Source organism: Bubalus bubalis, chromosome 6, assembly GCF_019923935.1.
Source record: "Bubalus bubalis isolate 160015118507 breed Murrah chromosome 6, NDDB_SH_1, whole genome shotgun sequence".
Classification (NCBI taxonomy): Eukaryota; Metazoa; Chordata; class Mammalia; order Artiodactyla; family Bovidae; genus Bubalus; species Bubalus bubalis.
In genome coordinates this window covers 41,975,166-41,997,325 of record NC_059162.1, presented here as the reverse complement: position 1 = coordinate 41,997,325, position 22,160 = coordinate 41,975,166, and the positions used below count along the sequence as shown (strand labels likewise).

Here is a 22,160-nt window from a genome sequence, read left to right as displayed (position 1 = left end):
TGCTCCTGCTATGCCCATTCTATGGATGACTAGACTGAGGCAATGGAATTTAAGGGGTTATCCTAGTCTGCTAGGCTGAGGTAGGATCAGGTGCATGAACTACACCACTTTAGTGGAGGCGCATGGGTAGGAGGCAGGAACATCGTCCTGGAAGAAGAAATGCTTCCTTCCCCAAATTCTTCTTTTTTTAAAAAAGTCTTCATTGAATTTGTTGCAATATTGCTTCTGTTTTATGTTTTAGTGTTTTTGACTGGAGGCAAGTGGGATCATAGCTCCCTGACTAGGGACTGAACCCACACACCCTGCATGGGAAGGTGAAGTCTTAACCACTGGAATACCAGGAAAGTGCCCCTTTCATCTTTTTTTAACATGCGACTTTTCTCACAATGTTCTTCATTCTTCTGGTTTTGGTCACAGAAGGGGTTTTCCTCTTATCAGTGTGCAAATACCACTGGATAACCCACAGAAGATAAAGTTATTCTGAAAAGTTCATCCAATCTTTAAGGTGATGAGTCAGGAGAGAGTTTGAGACATTGGATGAGAGGGAGGAACCCTGGACTGGAGGGCGGGGAAGAAGAGTGGGATTAGGAGCATGGATGCGCAGCCTCGAGACACATCCTCCCTTGTATTAATATATGCATGGCTCAGTCCCTTTGCTCTTCACGTGAGACTATCACAACACTGTTAATTGGCTATTGTTGTTGCTGGTGTTCAGTCACTAAGTCATGTCTGACTCTTTGAGACTCCACGGACTGTAGCATACTAAGCTCCCCTGTCCTCCACCATCTCCTGGAGTTTGCTCAAATTCATGTCCATTGAGTTGGTAATGTTATCATCTCATCCTCTGCCACCCCCTTCTCAGCGAGACTCCAATATAAAATAAAAAGTTTTTAAAAAAGACACATCCTCCTTTTTATGTTTATGTATTTATCATATCTGCTCTGGGAGCTCTATATTCCTTTCTATAGGTCTGGAGTTTTTCTGACATCTTTCTCCTTCTGCCTAAGCAACTCATTTTATTATTTCATGTGTCTCTGCACTGAAGGTGACAAATTTGCTTGGCTGGCCTTTCTGCAAATGTCTTTAGCTCACCTTGGTTTTTGAAGGATATTTGGCTGGATATGGAATTTTATGCTGAGAGTTTTCTTTGTTTCTGCTTTTATTTATACATACACACAAATTCCTTTCAAAGATTTATACTGTTTAATGCCAAAATGAGTATTTGGGGTTAAAAATATATGTATAGATGAGATATAAGACAAGGACAACTGGGTGGAGAGAATTATACTGATAAAAGTTTATTACACTGTTCATGAATAAATATAATATTTGAAGACAAAAGGAAAGACTCATCCTCCCTGCCTATCACTCTGGCAGAGCTTTGTCTCGTCTGGCCCTTGTCTGGAGAAGGAAATGGCAACCCACTCCAGTATTCTTGCCTGGAGAATCCCATGGACAGGAGCCTGGCGGGCTACAGTCCATGGGGTCACGAGAGCTGGACACGACTTGGCTACCACCACCACCTGGCCCTTTTCAGGGTCTGTGAGTCCCACCTGCTTTCCTGAAATCACTCATCACCTACCACGCCTCTTTTTAAAGACTTTTTCTTTAAAATGTGATTATTTTTAAAGTCTTTATTGAATCTGTTGTAATTTTGCTTCTGCTTTTTGATTTGTTGGCCAGGAGGCTTGTAAGATCTTAGTTCTCTGACCAGGGATCTAACCCACACTGCCATCATTAGAAAGGCAAAGTCTTAATCACTTGACCACTAGGGAAGTCCCCCTGCCTGCTTATTAGTTCCTCCTCTATTTTAGGACCTTCGCCTTATTTTATATCCTCTATCCCACCTTTTCTCTCTTCCTCTAAGGCATAAAATGGGTCCAGGATTAAGGATTTGGGGCATCCCACCCCCACGGAAGCACAGGTGCTTGTTTGTAATTCTTTTACTGTTGATAGTCTTTTCTCAGAAGGTAACTCAGGAGGCATTTTTGAGAGCCTATTTTATTTTTTTAAGAAAGGGAATGAAGAAGATGGTTTTTTACTACTGTTTATTTTTTAATTATAAAAGTTACACTTATTAAAGAACATTTGAAAATATAGAAATATATCATTATAAAAATCACTCCTAGATACTGTTCTGTCTCCAGTGGATCTTCCCAACCTGGGAATCAAACCTGTGCCTCTGTGTCTCCTGCATTGGCAGGTGGGTTCTTTACTGTCTGAGCCACTGGAGAAGCCCCTAGATACTGTTAATAATTTGGGAGAATACTTTAGACCATTTTAAAACATTGTGTGGTTTTTAAAACACAGTGTAATCATTTTATTTACATGTATACATGCCTAACTACATTTGCCTGTATATATAAAATATTTGTGGATGTATATATAAATATTGTGTGTGTATATATATACATATATATAAGATTCTGTGGGGGCAGAAAAGGATTTCATTAAGATTCAGTCCTTATGTGCTAGTCACTTCAATCAGTGCAGGTCTATTGACTTCTGTATTGAATGTCTGTCATCACAGCTGTGTTTTAATCTAAATTGACCACTTGGGCATCTGTTAACCTTTCAACACTGCTTTGTGATATAGGTGCAATCTCAAATCTTTCCTGATTCAGTCTTGCTAGTCTGAGCTTTCCCTGACATCATTCTAATGCACTAGAACATAGGAGATTTCACTTCTCGCACTCGTTGGCAAGTATCTCAGACTCTTAAGTGCATCTATCTCACAGTGCTCCTCCAGGTCCTTTCACTCCGCTGCCCGTTCAATACTAGATTATGGAACTGAAACTCTAAGAAGGGACAAGAAGGCAGCAATGGAGAAGTGATTGGAAAGGTTGCCATTGTCCGAGTCTGCGATAAATATCCTTTCCCAGACATTATGAATGAGGCTGCCTTCCTGAGGAGGGATTGATTTGCTCAACAGAATGTATGGAAAACGACAGAGAAACACTAGGAAGCAGAGGGAGTGGTGGGGAGCAAGATGAGTAGCCACTTCAGAAAGTTTAGACTCTGTTTTTAGGACAATGACTCCAGGGATTGAGATTAAAATTAAAATGAGAATCTTTGCATTATTCTCCCAAACTCTTCATGTGATTTCTTTTGAGTAAAGGATAATAAATGCAGCAACTGAAAATATTGGGAGGAATTATTTATCAACTACTCTTTTATTGTAGGGAGTTGTTCCCCCCCTACCCCTGGCCCACTCTAAAAAATCTTCTATCTTCACAGGGGATATGCAGTCCCCTCAGAACTATAAGATAAGGGGAGGGGGAAGTCCTCCTTCCTGTGGAGATAATTGGAATTGAAACATTTCATATGCTTTAGAGTAGGAAATTGAGGAACTAAATTGTACACAAAGAACAAAGGAAGTTATTCAGCATGTCAGCCTTGCCCCTGTATTGGCTTTGAACCCAGTCTGGAACTGAAATTAAGCTTTGCCATAGCAACACTAAAGATTTCTTTAGGCTAAAAGCACCTTTGTAGGAAAAAATATGGGATGATCTCAAGAGGGACGGGGTGTGTGGAGGTAGAAAGAAATGCATTTTAAAAGATAAAATTCTGAAATGAAAATTCAGACTCCTTCTAATCCATGATTAAACATTGTGACAAAAGAGCCTTTAATCCCTTATAGTAAATCTCTCATACTGGTTTCTTCAACTCTTCTGATATGTTGATATGAAGTCCCTGGGGCTCTTCTTTGCTTAGGCAGAGTTCCATCCATGTGTATAACTGTCTCCAGATACCAAGCCCTTGTAAAGGAGAACTGTTTAACCTTGCTTGTTATCACTGATTCATGTCAATGCCTAGTCCATGGGTCATACCACGGCCAAATCTAGCCCACTCACTTTTTCCTAAATGAAGTTTTTTGGAACTCAGACAGCCACTCCTTCAATTACATGGTTTATAGTTGCTTTTGCACTATCACAGAAGAATTTAGTTTTGACAGAAATCCTATGACCCACAAAACCAAAAATATTCACTTTCTGACTGTTTACAGGAAAAGCTTGCTAAACATTGCTAGTTGATTAGACCATGGAAAGGCCAAATTTCTAGGTTTAAATTTGCATTTCCTATATCCAGTCCCAGAAATCTCCCATGTCAGTTGTTCTCTCTGGTCAGATAATATTGCACATGGCCTCTGCCCATATTTCTATAACATTTTTCCTGCCAAGCACAGCAGTACTAAAATAATAATAAACAGTGGTTTGAATTTTTTGTAGATATTTTATTTGTGTTTTGAATGTAAAGCATGAAATACATTTGGTTCTTCAAAAAGAACAGAGATATTTGGGAGATGATTGAATCTGGGTTGCATTAGGAAGTCAATTAATTATTTACTGCATCAGTACGATGCATATTTGCATAAATAAAACACTTTCCAAACAAACATAATCATTTTCCACTGCACTTTCTAAATAAAAGAGGTTAATTTCACATTTTTAAAGTACAAGACCACCCCCATGCCATGTGAGGTATAAACTACTCTCTGAAAGTTATATATATAAATGTAAACATCTGAATAATTAAACACATAAATGCACAGATTATAGATAAACATCTCCATAGAAGATGTTGCTAATTAATTGTGCCAGTTGTATTAGGAGGCATCATTCCTCAGCCTCTAAAACATGCCTTGCCTTTTAGGCATGTTGGAGTAAATATGGTGAGCATAAGGGAACTGATTTTTCATTTTTAGAGTGTTCATACCGTCAGTGAAGAGGGGGGCAGAGGATAAGGTGGTTGGATACTATCACTGACTCAATGCACATGAACTTGAGCAAACTCCGGGAGATAGTGGAGGACAGGGAAGCCTGGCGTGCTGCAGTCCATGGGGTCACAAAGAGTCGGACATGACTTAGTGACTGAACAACAACCCTCTAACTAGTTGAGGACATGACTGCCAACTTCACATCAAAAGTCACTGGGGCTCAAATGGTTTCCATGTGTGGGTGGATGTGTTCTGTACCACAGAATATTATGCTTCACTTGAGTATCTTCACAGCAGCTTGATACAATCTCAAATTGCTCTTTTTAAACTTTTACTATAAAGTGTCCCATATCCCTACTTCTCTCTCGAGTCCCAGCTGTCTCATCCTCCTTTACCATAGACTCTTTCTTGCTTGCGTGTTGGCCTCTGGGTCTCTGATTACTTTGTCCTCTGTGTCCCAAAGCACTTACTTCTCATATAACTCTTATTTGGCATTTCCTGTGTCCCTAACTACACTGTATGTTCTTTTGGTGCAAAGGATGAATTCTGTCTGCCTTGCAGTCTTAGCAAGAAGCGTAACAGTCTACAAATAGTAAGCTCTCAGAAAACTGCTGCTGATGAGAGCATCATGCTGTTTGTGTGCTAAGTCATGTCCAGCTATTTATGGTCCTGTGAACTCTAGCCCGCCAGGTTCCTCAGTCCATGGGGATTCTCCAGGCAGGAATACTGGAGTGGGTTGCCATGCCCTTCTCCTGACCCAGGGATCGAACCCATGTCTCTTATGTCTCCTGCACTGGCAGGCAGGTTTTTTTACCGCTAGCGCCACCTGGGAAGCCCCATTGTGCTGTTTAGGTTTTTCATTTTGCTCATTCTGATGGTTTTATTCTATCTCCATTTATCGCTGGATCAAATGGCTTAAACCAGGTTTTGACCAGGTTGCTTTTTGTTTGTTTTCCCCTCTCCTTCTTTTAAATTGATATTTCCTGTTGGTATCCAACAGGCCTGAACCATTCTGTCTTCTGCCAGACACCACCAAGCCCTACCTTGCCTTACTTTGTTCTTTGATCGTCTATCCTTCCTTCAGGAAACTTTCAAGAATTTCCTCTAATTATTTTCACCTTGTTAGCACCATCTAGGGGCCAAATTTATCTCGGACTCAATCCTGTAATTATAGCTGACTCTTGTTTTGGTGGGTGGAGGAGGAGACGGGTGCTTAAGTCTGTGGTTGTGGCTGAAAAGTGAATGTTGGACAAATAGTTCTAAAATTTCTTTGGTCATCTTGTTACTTCCTCTGGGTCCCACATGCTCCTTATTTGTAGCTCTGTTTGGCTACTTCTTTACTCTGTGTTACCTTAGAGTTAGCCATCAGGAAAGCCCCTGGTGGCTCAGACAATAAAGAATTCGCCTGCAATACAGGAGATGCGGGTTCAATCCCTGGGTCTAGAAGATTCCCTGGGGAAGGCAATGGCTACCCATTCCAGTATTCTTGCTTGGAGAATCTCATGGACAGAGGAGCCTGGAGGGCTACATTCCATGGGGTCACAAAGAGTCAGACACGACTGAGCAACTGTGCACATACATACGTTAGAGTTGGTTCTCTCTCCACCCTTGTTAGACTTTGAGAATTTTGAAAAAAAGAGTGTGGACATGTTTCTGTGGCATACCAGCTCAGCAGGGGGAGAAGTTTGCAGTAGGTACTCCAAAGTTTTTGGAGTTTAAATAAAACATTCTTCTTTGCCCTGGAACTAAGTTTATCTTGTGAGTAAGGACTATTTCTACTATGCAAAGAGCTGCTGTTATTAAATATTATAAAATTGTCATCTGGATTCACTGCCAGCCTAAAACCTTCTTCAAAAAGATCAACTCCTTATTTCTTAAAGCATATGTTCCTAAATCGTTTGAATGATAATTACTTAGTAATACTAAATGTTTCAAAAGATTTATAATGTGATTCACATATTGAAAAAGTATTTATAGGAATCTTTATAATTTAGTTGTATCATTTGGCCAAGTTAACCTCTGTATGCCTACGTTTTTTTATTCTGTAAAATGAGGATAATTATTGTGGACAAACCTCAGTGTCCTTTTTCTTTTTAGTTATTCCTGGTATTTCTGCCTCTACTCCACAGCTTTCCTCTACCCACCACTGATGGGATCTAATATTTTCACTATTCACAGGATTCACCAGATTTCTTCTGTACATGGGGACAGCTCCTATGGTGGAAAATGGCAATTTACGTGGAATAAGGCTTCTACCTGACCTTACCTGTGTGTCCTCTGCAAGCTTATCCAGGTAAAAATGGGAAAATCAAGGTGATGGAATCTGAGGAAAGGTAGAGCAATGATTTTGTGGCAATTTAAGTCATTTGAAACAACAAAAGATTTTACCTGAAGCCCAAGTTGTAAGGTAATAGTTAAACTCCTTTCCTGGATGAGCTGTGTCTTTCAGCAAGTATCCATCTCAGGTTTCACTAAATAGAATTCTGACTTAAAATATCTGCCCTAAATCTACTTTGAGCAAGACTTAAAACTGGACTACTAAAGAGACGGTGATGTTCCAAGTGTCCCTTGTGGGGATGACATTTATTGGGGGAGATGTTGGAAATCAGCAAGGTCAAGACTATGAATGAAGCTGACCCCACAGGTGCAAGGCTTGTGGGTTTCAGTTCCAGTCTCACTCTTCAGAGGTCGCTGACAGCCACCCTCGAGGCACCATCTGCAGGTCTATGGGAAAGACAGCAGATTTCAAATACGTGGGAAAGAAAGAAGTTAAATTTGAAAGTTGACTTAATTATACTCTCTGCTTTCGGAGAGCTTCCTCTTTGTACTTCTCAACTCATTTTTTACCCACACTGCCGAACAATTTTGGCATTTGATTCCCCCCCAAACTACTGGTTCCTGGTTTCGATTTCTGTACCTATTTGAGAAATACAAATAGGGTTAGATCTCATTGAGAAACACAGGAAAGTTACTTTAAGGTTCAGGGTCTTGCCAGGCTCAGCAGATAACTTTTCATGAGGGCAAGGCGACTGCTGTGTGCGTCTCTGTCCGTGTCCAGGGAACTCTAAGATCTTTGTATGCACTGTCACATTCATTGTGCCTGAGGCAGGCTGGAGGCATGCGTTATTGTAAACATTTCTTTAAAGCTCTATTCGTAAATATAAAAGAGGTAAAAATGTTGTCTATGTGTCAGTTAGGTACATTTTAAAAGTGACACTGAAAAAAGCTATGAATTTTAATAATAATGTTCTTTCACCTTTTTTTTTTTTAATTGGAGGATAATTGCTTTACAACATTGTGTTGCTCTGCACTGTACCCTTTTCACTCTGTTGAGAGGGGATAAGAAGGTCACTTATTATCAATCCCAGGACAGGTTTCCCTTAGGAGAGAGTATTATAAAGGATGAGAACATAGTGTAGAAATTAGCACTTAACTAAAGGAGGGGCATGTTATAGATGCATCCTGGGAGACTGGCTACTGACTGGAAGGTGTCTCCAAATTGATTGGAGTAATACCTTCACGCTTTGCTGATTCCATTCTTTTGCTTTGGCCAAAAACCCCTCACATTTTTATCTTTGGACCTAATTAGAGACACTGTAGAACTTTAAACTGTAATGATACTGCTTCTCCAGGTACCTAATAAAAGTACTGGGTTAAGAATGAATTAATCTGAACTATTTCCCCACTCTGCTGCTGTGACTTTTTACTGGGTGCATTGCTAGACACCTCTAGGCCCGAGTTCCTTCACCCGCACAATGGGGGTGAGGGACTCTATCACCAATCCCTCCCAGCTTCAGTAGTTTCTAGAAGTATATAACATGCTTTATTGCTTGCTGTGCAGAAAGGAACATGCAGAGTATATCAGAGTTTCTTCTTTGTCTGAATCTCCCTTGCAGGCTTTCTCTCTTTCTCTTAAAATCATAGCTGTAATTTAAAAAATCTTTACTCAAAACTCTCTATGCTTGTTGTACAGAAAGGTTAGAAAATAGAGACAAATGAAAATAATAAAAACTATGCATAATCTCACCACTCTTGGATAACTACTGTTAACAGTGTAGTATATATTCCCTCTGACGTTTTTTTTAGACATTTAAACACACACACACACACCCTTTAGTTATGGGTGTGGATATGAGGATAACTTAATAAATATGAGGATATTTATTTTTATTAAGTTTGAGAAACCATCACTGCTAGATGTTCAGGACACATCCCGAGTTTGGAGGGGAAACAGGAAGATCCTCTGCTTCTTTTTGGGATTATGTGTCAGTCCATCCAGGTTTGCCTCCGATGGACTTTCTCTGGCCTCCTTGCCTCCCTTTTTTCTGTTCTTTAAAATTCCATTTTAAAAATTTTATTAAAGTATAGGTTCTATACAATATTATATGTTACAGGTCTACAATATAGGCATTTATAATTTTAAAGGTTATACTCTATTTATAGTTAATATAAAATATTGGCTTTATTCCTTGTGGTGTACAATAGATCATTGTAGTTTATTTTATATTTGATAATTGTATCTGTTCATCCCCTGAATGTGAAAGTTACTCAATTTTGTCCAGCTCTTGTGACCTCATGGACTGCAGCCCGCCAGGCCCTTCTGTCCATGGAATTTTCCAGGCAAGAATGTTGGAGTAGGTTGCCATTTCCTACTCCAGGGGTTCATCCCTTACCCCTATACTTTCCCTCTTCTTTTACTTCTCCCCACTGTTAACCACTGGTTTGTTCTTTGTGTCTGTGAGTTTGCTTCTGTTTTTGTTATATTCATTAGTATGTTGTATTTTTCAGATTCCACGTGTAAGTGATATCATATATTAATTGTCTTTCTCTGTCTGACTTATTTCACTTAGCAAGATGCCCTCCAGTTTCAGCTATGTTGCTGCAAATGGTAAAATTTCATTCTTTTTTATGGCTGAGTAGTATCCCATTGTGTATATCTTTATCCATTCATGCACATGCACATTTTTGTCCATTCACCTCTTGATCGACACTTAGGTTGCTCCCATGTCTTTGGCTTTCTTCTTGTATCTTAGACTTTTTTGTCTTCTTTCTCTCTCACCTAGTTTATTTGTTTGATTGACTTCCCCTCCTTGGAGAGGTGGTACTAGCACCTTTCATCCTGATCTTTCTTAGAAGGAACTTTATACAGAGTTAACATTTACAGGGCAAAAAAACCCCCCACTTTGGTTATATTGTTGCCTTGTATAGCATAAACCCAGTACCTTACTAGGTTAACAGATTCTCTGTCTCTTTTTTTCCTATCTTAAAAAGACACAAACAAAATAAAGTGGAATAAAAAAATGACTTTAACAACAACAATAATGGCATAACAAAAGCAAAACTCCTCCCAGGAAGGACTAGAAGACAGGAAAAATAAAGAGAGGAGGAAGGAAGGTAACTCTGATTTGCTTTGTTTACATTTGTAAATACTCTCTTAATATTTTATATTTTAAAAATGTGATCATATTTTATATAGTTAGAAATTTACCTTTTCACATAATAAATCCATCACGAACATCTTTCTACATCCCATAATAAATACCTATCATATATTTAGTGCTTGCGTATTTTTGCAAGGGAAGAAATAACTTACCCAGCTTATCCCCATTATTTTTGCTGATGGAAACAATAATAAAAGAATTATGTTGGATGAACAGACTAGGGTAATGGCATAAGTATTCATGTCTTTGTTAAGAGTCCTTTATGTCCATGGTAGGTATATGCAAATGTGTGGCCATAGTCCTGGCAGGTGTTACAGCAGATCATGACCCTGTAGTTGAGCTAGCAGCATAGTGCTCCAGGGAGTCACCACTAAGTGACTGGAGATGACAAGCTACATGGACTCTAGGCCACTCTACTTCTCTGGGTTCCCACATGGCCAGAAGCAGGAATGACATAGTGTTAGAATTGGTCTCATGTTGAAGAACACAGCCAATTCTTTTATATTAGTATGTTTATATGAATCCTACTGAGTTGACTCTTGGTAGAAAGAGATAGGTTGGTATTATGAAGTGAATGTGTCCTCTCCCACAAAGTTACATGCTGAATCCCCAACCTCCAATGTGACTGCATTTGGAGATGGGGCCTTTATGGATGTAATTACGGTGGCATGTGTGTGCGTACATGCATGCTCAGTCATGTCCAATTCTTTGCGGCTCCATGGACTGTAGCCCACCAGGCTCCTCTATCCATGGGATTTTCCAGGCAAGAATACTGAAGTGGGTTGCTGTGCCTTCCTCCAGGGGATCTTCCTGACCCAGGGATTGAACCTGTGCCTCTCATGTATCCTGCATTGGAACACAGAGATAGTGTTTCTCTCTGGAGCAAAGGACAAATATACTTATTGCCCATTAGAAAAGGCTTTGGAGCCCTAAGTTTAGGGTTCTTCTTTTAAAATACAACTCTCAGACTTCCCTGGTGATACAGTGAATAAGAATCTGCCTACCAATGCAGGGAACATGGATTTGATCTCTGGTCTGAGACAATTCCACATGCCACAGAGCAACTAAACCCATGTGCCACAAATACTGAGCCTACATGCTGCAAGCTTATGCACCTAGAACCTGTGCTTTGCAACAAGAGAAGCCACCACAGTGAGAAGCCTGCACACCTCAACAAGAGAGTAGCCCTCGATCTCTACAACTAGAGAAAGCTTGTGTGTAGGAATGAAGACCCAGTGCAATCAGAAAAAAAGACAACTCTCTGTATATGTACACACTCATCTGGGCCCATCCATATCACTTTTGGGGACTTGGGGGCAAGTGGAACTGATGAACATATGCTAATACTCATGCTGCCTGCTGCCCCATGTGCCATGAGGTCCTCTGTCTCTGAACTAGGTTACTCATGTCTTCACTAACATCCATGAAACTTGTTCGTCTACAAGTTGGTTAAAATCTCAGGCCCTTTACAGTCTCTAATACATGTCACTACTGTTACCATCAGAATTCTCATGTGAAGACTCATTATCCTCTTGGTTCTAAGATGTATTAACATCATAAAAATGAGGCAGATGAAGTCTTGTTAAAGGATAGGGGAACCATAAAGAAATACGCCTGAATTTAAAAACTTGATGTTGCTTGTAAAAAATTTACAGGTCTTACCTGAATTTGTTGTTTTGGTCAATGACTCCACTCAGGATCTTTGTGTAGGACTCCAAATCAAGAATAATTTGAGTCCCTCTCCCCCGGGACAAACCTACTGGACACTTATAGTCCAGACACGTTTTAAGCTAGGCTAGAAAAAGATTGAGCTAGTAGAGAGAATGGAGTAGTGGGGATTCTCACTGGTGTTTTTGCTGATTTTTTTTTTTTTTTGCATGTGGAATGCTCAGTTGAATAAAGAACTATAGATTCTGCAGATATAAATGTGAAGAACATGGAACTTCATTGACTCAACAGTGATGTGTAAGACTCTGCCACATACTTGCTCTAATGAAACTCCTACATTGTATTGAGTTGTACTCAATATAGTGATATTTTCAAAGAGGTGCTTATTAAAAATTCTGACTTCTGGATCTCACCCCAGACTTAATATATGGGAATCTTGGAGGTGTTAGCTCAGGTATCTCATTTTTTAAAAGATATCAAGTGTGTGTGTGTGTGTGTGTGTGTGTTTTAAGTGTTATTTATTTATTTGGACCTTCCCAGTGGCTCAGTGGTGAAGAATGTGCCTGCAATGCAAGAGATGCAGGCAGGAGAACTGGATTCGATCCCTGGGTAGGGAAGGTCCCCTGGAGTAGGAAATGGCACCTCATTCTAGTATTCTTGCTTGTAAAGTCCCATGGACAGAGGAGCCTGGTGGGATACAGTCTGTGGGGTTGCAAAGAGTTGGACATGACTGAATAACTGAGCACACATTTATTTATTTATGTATGGCTATGCTGGGTCACTGGGTCTTCACTACTGCACGGGCTCTCTCTAGTTGTGGTGAGTGGGGGCTAGTCTTTGTTGTGGTGCGTGGGCTTCTCATTGCAGTAGCTTCTCTCATTGCAGAGCATGGGCTCCAGAGTGCAGGCTCAGTAGTTGTGATGCATAGGCTTAGTTGCTTCGAGTCATGTGGGATCCTCCCGGACCAGGGATCGAACTGGTGTCCTCTGCACTGCAGAGTGGGCTCTCAACAACTGGACCATGAGGGAAGCTCAGGTATCTCATTATTGACAAACTTCTCAGCTTATACTTAGACACACTAAAGATTGAGAATCAGTGTATAGATTAGGGCATCAGGAGAGAAGCCAGGTGATGAGGATCACTGTGATTCTGGTGGGAAATATTATATGGTATGTAGTGCACTATAGTATGAAGAAGGCAATGGCACCCCACTCCAGTACTCTTGCCTGGAAAATACCATGGATGGAGGAGCCTGGTAGGCTGAAGTCCATGGGGTCGCTGAGAGTCGTACACGACTGAGCGACTTCACTTTCACTTTTCACTTTCATGCATTGGAGAAGGAAAAGGCAACCCACTCCAGTGTTCTTGCCTGGAGAATCCCAGGGACGGGGGAGCCTTGTGGGCTGCCATCTATGGGGTCACGCAGAGTCGGACACGACTGAAGCGACTTAGCAGCAGTAGCAGCAGCAGCAGCACTATAGTATGATGTAGAGCAAAGTGAGTGTGATGGTTAATTTTATGTGTTAACTTGGCTAGGTCACTGTACTGAGATATTTGGTAAAACATTTGTTTCTGTGATGATGTCTTTTTAGATGAGGATAGCATTTAAATCACTAGACATTGAATAAAGCTGGTTACCTTCCATAATGTGGGTAGGTCTCATTCAGTCAGTTGAAGGCTTTGTTAGAAAAAGATTGGCCTCCCTAGAAGAGAGAATTCTGCTAGCTGACAGCCTTTGAACTTGAACTGAAATTCTTCCTTGAATCTCCAGCCAGCTGGCTTACCCTGCAGATTTTGAACTTGCTGACCTCCACAAGCACTCTCTCCCAAGGGCTCTGTTTCTTTGCAGAACACTGATGATACACCATGGTACAAGGATTACCTTGGGGGAGTGTGAGGACATGATCTCTGATTCTCAGAATGAGAATTTAAAAATTTTGTGTTTGCATTTAATAATAATCTTAAAAATTAGATATTCATATTCAGGATCATCTGGATGTTCATTTCCCATCAGGGGACCATTATATGATATCGGTGATGAAGTCTGTGATAGGGTTATGACTGTTGGAGCCAGTTGACTGTTTAAAGTGACAGCATTATAATTTTTGGTGTATTTTCAAAACTTGAGTACACAGACTTCAGTGTAGGGTTGCCAGATAAAATAAAAAAGGCCCAGTTAAATTTAAATTTCAGATAGGCAACAAATAATTTAATATAAATATGTCCCAAATATTGCATGAGGCTTATTTATATATAAATATTACATATTTACATGAATCATTTTTGTTGTTTATTTGAAATCCAGATTTAGCTGAGAATCCTGTATTATTATTTGTTAAATCTAGCAATCCTCATTTTGAGATCTATTTCCAGAGACTTCTCAGATTTGAAGGTGTTCTTTGCATGTATTTGTGCGTGTGACTGCATGTGTATTTTAGGCAGGTAGCTGGTGCTTCTTGATTATCATATTTTTTCATAGTTAGCTCTATATTACTCTTCTGCATCCTCTGTTTCATCGATCTCTGTGAGTTTTATTGATGTTAACCATACTCTTGAGAGACCTCTTTGGATTCAGAAAGTTCATATTGATTTACAACATGAGTTATTTTTTCTGCCTATTATAGTTGAGGTTTCTCTGTATCTGGGTTCACTTAGGAAACCAAATGGCATAAGAAGATAGAGCTTGAGAAATTTGGGTTTACAGCAAAGGGAATGGATCTGTAGGAATAATTTTGATTGATGTATATTAGCTTGACAAAAATCCCTTTTTTTGTCTTTTTCATAATTTGGATTTTTTAAAAAAATCTTTCATTGAATGTGACTGAAGCACATGGTGAAAATATTATCTTTCAACTCTCCTCTGTAGCCCCTACATTGGCCTCAAACTCAACTATTTCCATTTTCTACCTCACTGAAATACCTTCCAAACATCCTTACAATGTTAACATCCAATTTTACAGTGACTACTTTTTCAATGGACTGTCTCCTAATTGCTTCTGGGATGTTTTCTGGGTGCCAATGGCTCTTATTCATTTTATGTGAATTACTTTTGGTCTCAGAGAGTGTGCCCTTTTTATGTCCTTGCTCTTTCCACCTGGTCTCTAATTTTTAATGTCCAGAGTTAAGAAAATAATAGGATATTTTACTCTTGGACTGTAAGTGGTCACTGTTTATTCTCCAGATAAAGTGTAACACACTTTCTTCTTAAAATTGACATTATAGTTATATGCTCATTTCACATAACCATTGCAACTGTCTTATAACCCGTAATCTAGGTTCATAAGTGAAAGCTGATTCTGTATCTGTAGGAAAAAAATTCATTTCTGTGGCATATGCATTAAAAACCACATGGCTTTTTAATTTTGTTCTTTTCTAAGTGCTCTCATTTACTTTAAAATCTAATTTAGGTGGTGATTTAGAAGAATGAAACATATTAAAGTAAAACCAACCAAAATTAAAGTTATTTTATAGAGGAGGGGTGAGGATCCCATTATGGTTTCTTATTACAAGCACTCTTAGAATAGTTCACAAGACAACATATAAAGTTAAAGAATGACAGCAGCTTGCCCCAGTACTTTAATTTACTATATAGATATTGTCTTTCATTCTAGAAGATGAATTTCCTTCCAGAATTCAGATTTAGAACTGAGATATTTCTTTTAATACTCAATCTGAATTCTTTCAACCAATTGGAAATCTTGAAGAAAAAAAAAAAAGGAATGAATGCCATTAATACCATCTAAAGTGTTTTTGGTCCAGCTAATATTGTCTAATATTATCTCTAATATTGTCATAAACACACACACATCTTTGCATATACATATATAGACACATATCTTCTTTCAGATGCCCAAACTTTCATTTTTATTTAGCTTTACAGTTTAATAAAGACACCCAGGACACAGAACCCATCTCAACAATGACACCATTTCTCACTTATTACTTTGCTTTGATGTTTAATAAAAGACCTAGTAGGCATGTAGGGCAGATATAACTACATTTAATTCCCATTTTATAGGTGAAGAAAGTGAGGATCACAGAAGTTAAGTTCTTTGTGCACTAAAAAGTGACAAGGTGGGAACCAAAGTCCAGTCCTTTGACTCCAAGTTCTGTTCTCTTTTCAATACAGTAAGAGTTGTCATGAGCTTTATCAGAGATAATGTGTGAAAAAACTCTAGAGTATTAGTCATTATAATATATTCTCCAACTCACTTTCCCCCAAATTGGCTAACTATAAGATTCCCTTGGGAATTTGTACTTCTGAAAACACTCTTCAGGTGATTCTGACGATCAGCTAGAATGGAAAAAAACCTCCTAGGTCATATTCTCAGAAAACCAACTGATTGGTGATGTCAGTACCCTGTAGATTGTGCGTTTCATCCATAGGGATTTCCTACTGCCTACCTTCAAGTTGTAAAGTCTTATTCTCCTTATAGGAAGACATCATGGAGGGGGAGCCTGGTGGGCTGCCGTCTATGGGGTCACACAGAGTCGGGCACGGCTGAAGCGACGCAGCAGCAGCAGCAGCATGCTAATAGAAATTGTTATCTTTACCTTCACACCTTCTACTTTTAAGCAATGGAATAGGTGTCATTGGCATTGTCTAAATGTGAGGGAGGTAATGTTATCACCATCTTACAGAATACAATGCTGAGGAGCAGGAAGCATAAGTAACTTTCCCAAAGGGACTGTCATTAAATAAATTGATTTGGTTGACATAAGGTTGATTATTAGTTCATTCGTGATAATGTTCTGGAGTAACTGAAGCATTTTCAAGTTCTGACATCAAAAGTTATCTTTCAAAAAGAAAAGCACACTACCTCTTTCATTTAAGCAGTTTTATTTAGAGATTTTCCAAAGTCCCTTTCTTATAACACACACACACACACACACACACACAAACAGTTATTTAGGAAAAAAAAAAAAGAAACCTGATAGTTTAAAGGTGTTATTGCTGTTATTTAATAGAACAATTTGTTTATGTAGTTGAAGAACAACTTTAAAAGGACTTTCCAGACCATATTTTCTAGAAACCTTAAATATTTCAGTCCATCCTGGGAAGAAACATTTGCTTTTGGAAAAGGCTGATGGTTTAAGTAACGTACTTTCCTTTGATTCCCTTTTCTACCTGGGGAAGAACATGTCTTATTCATCATTCAATGTGTAAAGTTTTATTGTTACTCCAGAGTTAAATCCAGAAAATAGTTTTAACCATACTGTGCCAAGTTCAAAGCCAGGTCTTAGAGTCAGCTATAATTTGAGCAAAACAGTAGTAGTTACAGCAGATGCAGCTTTTCCTTCAGCCTAGCCAGAATCTTACTGTGTGCAAGTTACTTTATCACTCTTGTCAATATGACCGGTCACCCCTGTCTCACAACAGTAATTGCAAAAATCAATGTGTCACACGTCACTTCCCTGGAAAGCAGCACTGAGGATCTATCAATCACCAGCAACCGCAACAGACACCATTCATGTCACCTGCACCTTTCTCCTTTGTCCTCTCCAGCTCTCTCAGCCTAAGGGAGAGAAGCCTAGATGAGTGTCCCCTCACTGGGCCCTGCTTATCTGACAGCAATCAATGGATATTTAGTGAACATTCATAATGAACACCTGACCCTGTCTCGGGTGTCAGCTCCCATCTTGCAAGCCTTTGCTCTGTAGTTTATTCCCTCTTCGTGGAAGGTTCTCCTCAGCAATCTTCATCTGACTAGTTTCATCTTGTCACGCAAAATCTTAACTAAGGTTTTCAATGTCACCACCGCAAAAACATCTTCTTTCTGGACATGGGGACACAGCAGAAGGCGAGGATGGAATGAGCTGAGAGAGTAGCTCTGACATATATACACTGCTATGTGCAAAATGGATACCTAGTGGGAAGCTGGAGAAGGCAATGGCACCGCGCTCCAGTACTCTTGCCTGGAAAATCCCATGGATGGAGGAGCCTGGTAGGCTGCAGTCCATGGGGTTGCTAAGAGTCGGACATGACTGAGTGACTTCAATTTCACTTTCATTCATTGGAGAAGGAAATGGCAACCCACTCCAGTGTTCTTGCCTGGAGAATCCCAGGGACAGAGGAGCCTGGTGGGCTGCCGTCTATGGGGTCGCACAGAATCGGACACGACTGAAGAGACGTAGCAGCAGCAGCAGCAGCAGCAGCAGTGGGAAGCTGCTGTATAGCATAGGGAGCTCAGCCTGGTGCTCTGTGATAACCTAGAGGGGTGAGATGGCGGTGGGTGGGTGGAAGGGAAGTTCAAGACGGAGGGGATATATGTATATTTATAGCTGATTCATTTGTTGTACAGCAGAAACTAACACAAACTCCAACAAACTCCAACAAAAAATAATTAATTGGAACCCCCCCACCCCCCAAAAAAATGATGTTCTTTCAATCTAAAATAAACATCTGGTCACATTCTGTCATATGGTCCTATTTTAATTTTCTACATAGCATTTATTATTATCTGTTATTTTTCTTATCTTAAAAAATATATTTTCTGTTTCCTATTACTACAGTGTATTTACCACAACAGATGGAAACTTCCCTTTCTTGTTATCACTCAAGCACCTAGAATATTTCCTGGCACATAAACATTTGTTAAATGAGAGACTTAGGATACAATGATGGAACAGAAGTGGACATGGTTCCTGATAGGTGGGGCTGCTTGTAGTTTAGCAAGGACAATAGACATTAACCAAAGAATTCTACAGTTTAATGCAAATTTACAGCTATCATTAGTGTGGAGATAGAGCCATTCTAGGAGGACTTAGTAATGGGGTAATTAACCGTAAAATGGAGGTCATCCTGGGATCCCCAAGAAAGGGCAATGAGGAGAGATAAAATCTAAAAGAAGAGGTGAAAGAGGTTGAGACAAGTAGGGAGATTGTTTAAAACCAAGGAACTTCTGTGTTTCAGGTTTTGTGGTTGGAGGGAACACGCTCATTCAAGAAAAAAGCCAGTGTGATTGGCTTGCAGAGGGAAAGTGAAAAGATAGTTCTGAGATGAGGCTGGACAGGCAGGTGGGATCCAAGCCAAGGCAGGATCTTGTGGACAGTATTGGGCATTTGCATCTTTAGTCTAGGATTGATGGAGAGCCTCTGATGAGTTTTAAATAGTAGTGGAGGATGGTGTGATCAGATCTGCAACTTGAAAACAAATCACTGTGCATTGTAGAGAGTAGACTATTTAGTGATAGTTTACATAGGAAAAGCAATGTCATCATTCAAGCAAGAGATGTGGGCTGTTTGGGTTGGGATACTGTAGAAGAGATGTAGTGCAGAAAGATTCAGGAACTATTCTGTAAGTCAAGTCAGTAAGATGTGGTTTTGGGGTAGCTATCGGGGCAAGAATTGATGCTTTTGAACTGTGGCGTTGGAGAAGACTCTTGAGAGTCCCTTGGACTGCAAGGAGATCCAACCAGTCCATTCTGAAGGAGATCAGCCTTGGGATTTCTTTGGAAGGAATGATGCTAAAGCTGAAACTCCAGTACTTTGGCCACCTCATGTGAAGAGTTGACTCATTGGAAAAGACTCTGATGCTGGGAGGGATTGGGGGCAGGAGGAGAAGGGGACGACAGAGGATGAGATGGCTGGATGGCATCACCGACTTGATGGACGTGAGTTTGACTGAACTCCGGGAGTTGGTGATGGACAGGGAGGCCTGGCGTGCTGCGATTCACAGGGTCGCAAAGAGTCCGACACGACTGAGTGACTGTACTGAACTGATTGGGGCAAGAGAGAGGAAGGTGTCCAGGATGATTCTTAAACTTCTTATTTGCTTATCAGAATGGAAGCTTGTGTCATTCACTGATAATGGTCCCAATAAGAAGATCACCGAGGTGGGGTGTTGTGAGGCTGGAAACAATGAATTCAATTGTGTGTTATGTTCTTTAAAATGCCTTTGAGACATCCAAGTAGATACACTTAGTAAGCAATTGGTTATGTGAGTCTGGAACACCAAAGAAAGTCTGTACCAGAGAAATACCCACAAATTTGAGGGTCATGTATAATATTTATTTATTTGGGTGTGCCTGGTCTTAATTGTGGCATCTGGGATCTAGTTCTCTGACCAGGGATTGAATCCAGGCCCCCTACATTGCAGCCACAGTCTTAACCCCTGGACCTCCAGGAAAGTCCCTGGGAGACTTATCTAAATAGGTGAAAATAGAAGTTGTTGATGTAGATATGATAGCCTGAATATAGAAATTGGGGACAGAAAGGCTAAGACATAGACTTGAGGAAGTTCCATCATTTAATTACTGGATAGAGAAGAATGATCATGCAAAGCAGATAGAGGAGGAAGTTCCAAACAAGAGGCATAAACCTAGAGACACTTTTGTCATGGAAGCCAAGGGAAGACTCATCCATGTTAGAAGCTGAGTACAGACTAAAAAATACCTTGTCTATATCTCCCACTAAACAAATACTTTTTAAATCAATGAATGAATATTAAACAAAAGATATGAAATCTTCAATATATAGGGCATTAAAGGAAAATAAAAGTGAAAGTGAAAGCCGCTCAGTCATGTCTGACTCTTTGTGACCCCCATGGATACAGTCCATGGAATTCTCCAGGCCAGAATACTGGAGTGGGTGGCCTTTCCCTTCTTCAGGGGATCTTCCCAACCATGGGATCAAACCCAGCTCTCCTGCATTGCAGGCGGATTCTTTACCAACTGAGCCACAAGGGAAGCCCATTTAAGGGAAAATGGGGAAGTCATAACATAATGTGGGATTGAGGAGAGGAGTGGAGATTTCTGAAAATGTATCCATCATGAATGATCTTTCTGGTCAATTATTAGTGTTAGACTTAAAATACAGACTAAATAGATCACCTCTCTGTCTTCTGAACACTGTGTGGATATAATGGCAAATTCCAGAAGGGGCTGCTGGTGAAGAGGAATAGTAGGCCCTGTGTTATCTGGGAGGGGTAACAGAGGAAGCAAGGTGCAGGTGTGTTTGGCTGACACTTTCTGGGGCATTCTTTGCTGCTGCTGCAAAGTCACTTCAGTCGTGTCCAACTCTTAGCGACCCCATGGACTGCAGCCCACCAGGCCCCTCCGTCCGTGGGATTTTCCAGGCAAGAGTATTAGAGTGGGGTGCCATTGCCTTCTCTGGGAGCACTCTGATCAACAGGGAATTCCATACGTACTGCTCTATATCCATTTGAGGTGCAGGCTTTAGAACCTGGTGTGAAACATTGCTGCTTTGGCTAAATATGCATTTGTGTTAATCACTCTGGCAAAGACTTAGATTACATATGGTGGGTATTATCTGTAATAACCCTTAAACTTCACTGGCTTTGCCCGGTGGAATTTGTCTCATTTTTATAGTGTTTTTGTGTAGGTGTATAGTAGTTAGCATTCCCTAGGATGATTTATAAACTCTGGGTCCTTCTGGCTTGTGGATCTACTGTCCCTTAAAGCCATAGAGGCTCTGTTGAATCCTCTGCTTCTAGTTGGTCAGTGCAAGAAGGGAGACGAGCGAGCTAATTATGACAGTTTTTTTAGCATACATATCTCCTACTTATAGTCAGAAGACTATCCTGGGGCCACAGTCCACTACCAGGGAGGCTGGGCTGTATAATCAAGTAGAAAAGAAAACAGATTTGATAAACTTATCCATCTCTCTCCTAAGGGTCTTTTTTTCATTTGTTCTGCTAGTTTGAGGGCCTAATTAAGCTCTAGTACCTGGAGAGGGTTCTTAAGAGTCCCTTGGACAACAGAGAGATCAAACCACTCAATCCTAAAGGAAATCAACCCTGAATATTCATTGGAAGGACTGATGTTGAAGCTGAAGCTCCAATATTTTGACCACCTGATGCGAAGAGGCGACTCACTGAAAAACTCCCTGATGCTGGGAAAGACTGAGGGCAAGAGGAGAAGGGGGCGAGAGAGTACAAGATGGTTGAATGGCATCGCTGAATCAATGGATATGAGTTTGAGCAAACTCCAGGAGATAGTGAAGGACAGGGAAGCCTGGCGTGCTGCAGTCCATGGGATTGCAAAGAGTTGGACACTCCTGAGCCACTGAACAGCAACAACAATCTTCCTTGCCAGAGAATTTTTTCTTTACTCAATATATTTTATTTCAAAAATGAAATATATTTACTAAAATATATGTTTCTGCCTACTACTCTTAACTTTTACTTAAATGTCTTCTCTTCTCAAGAGAGAAAAAGATTTGGTGATGATTTTCCACAATTGTCCAATGATTATCTTCCAGCCAAAATTCTCCACCTCTGGCAATCAAGCTGGTTTACTTCCCCAAAACTATTATTTCTTTCTGACTTTACCTTTGAGTATTTTATGAGTTCTATTTCAACAAGATTTTGGGGG

The 22,160-nt window shown here is 40.1% G+C and overlaps 1 long non-coding RNA gene across 3 annotated transcripts in view; it reads left to right on the top strand.

Annotated features, from left to right (window-relative positions):
* Positions 1-22,160, top strand: part of LOC112585613 — a 124,786-nt gene that overhangs the window by 73,792 nt on the left and 28,834 nt on the right. For 2 of the 3 annotated variants that reach the window (XR_006551784.1, XR_006551783.2), the window contains exon 2: positions 6,896-7,010. This is a non-coding gene — a long non-coding RNA (uncharacterized LOC112585613). Of the gene's footprint in view, positions 1-6,895; positions 7,011-16,262; positions 16,705-22,160 lie in introns of those variants that run through there. The other variant, XR_006641201.1, reaches the window with a different exon arrangement.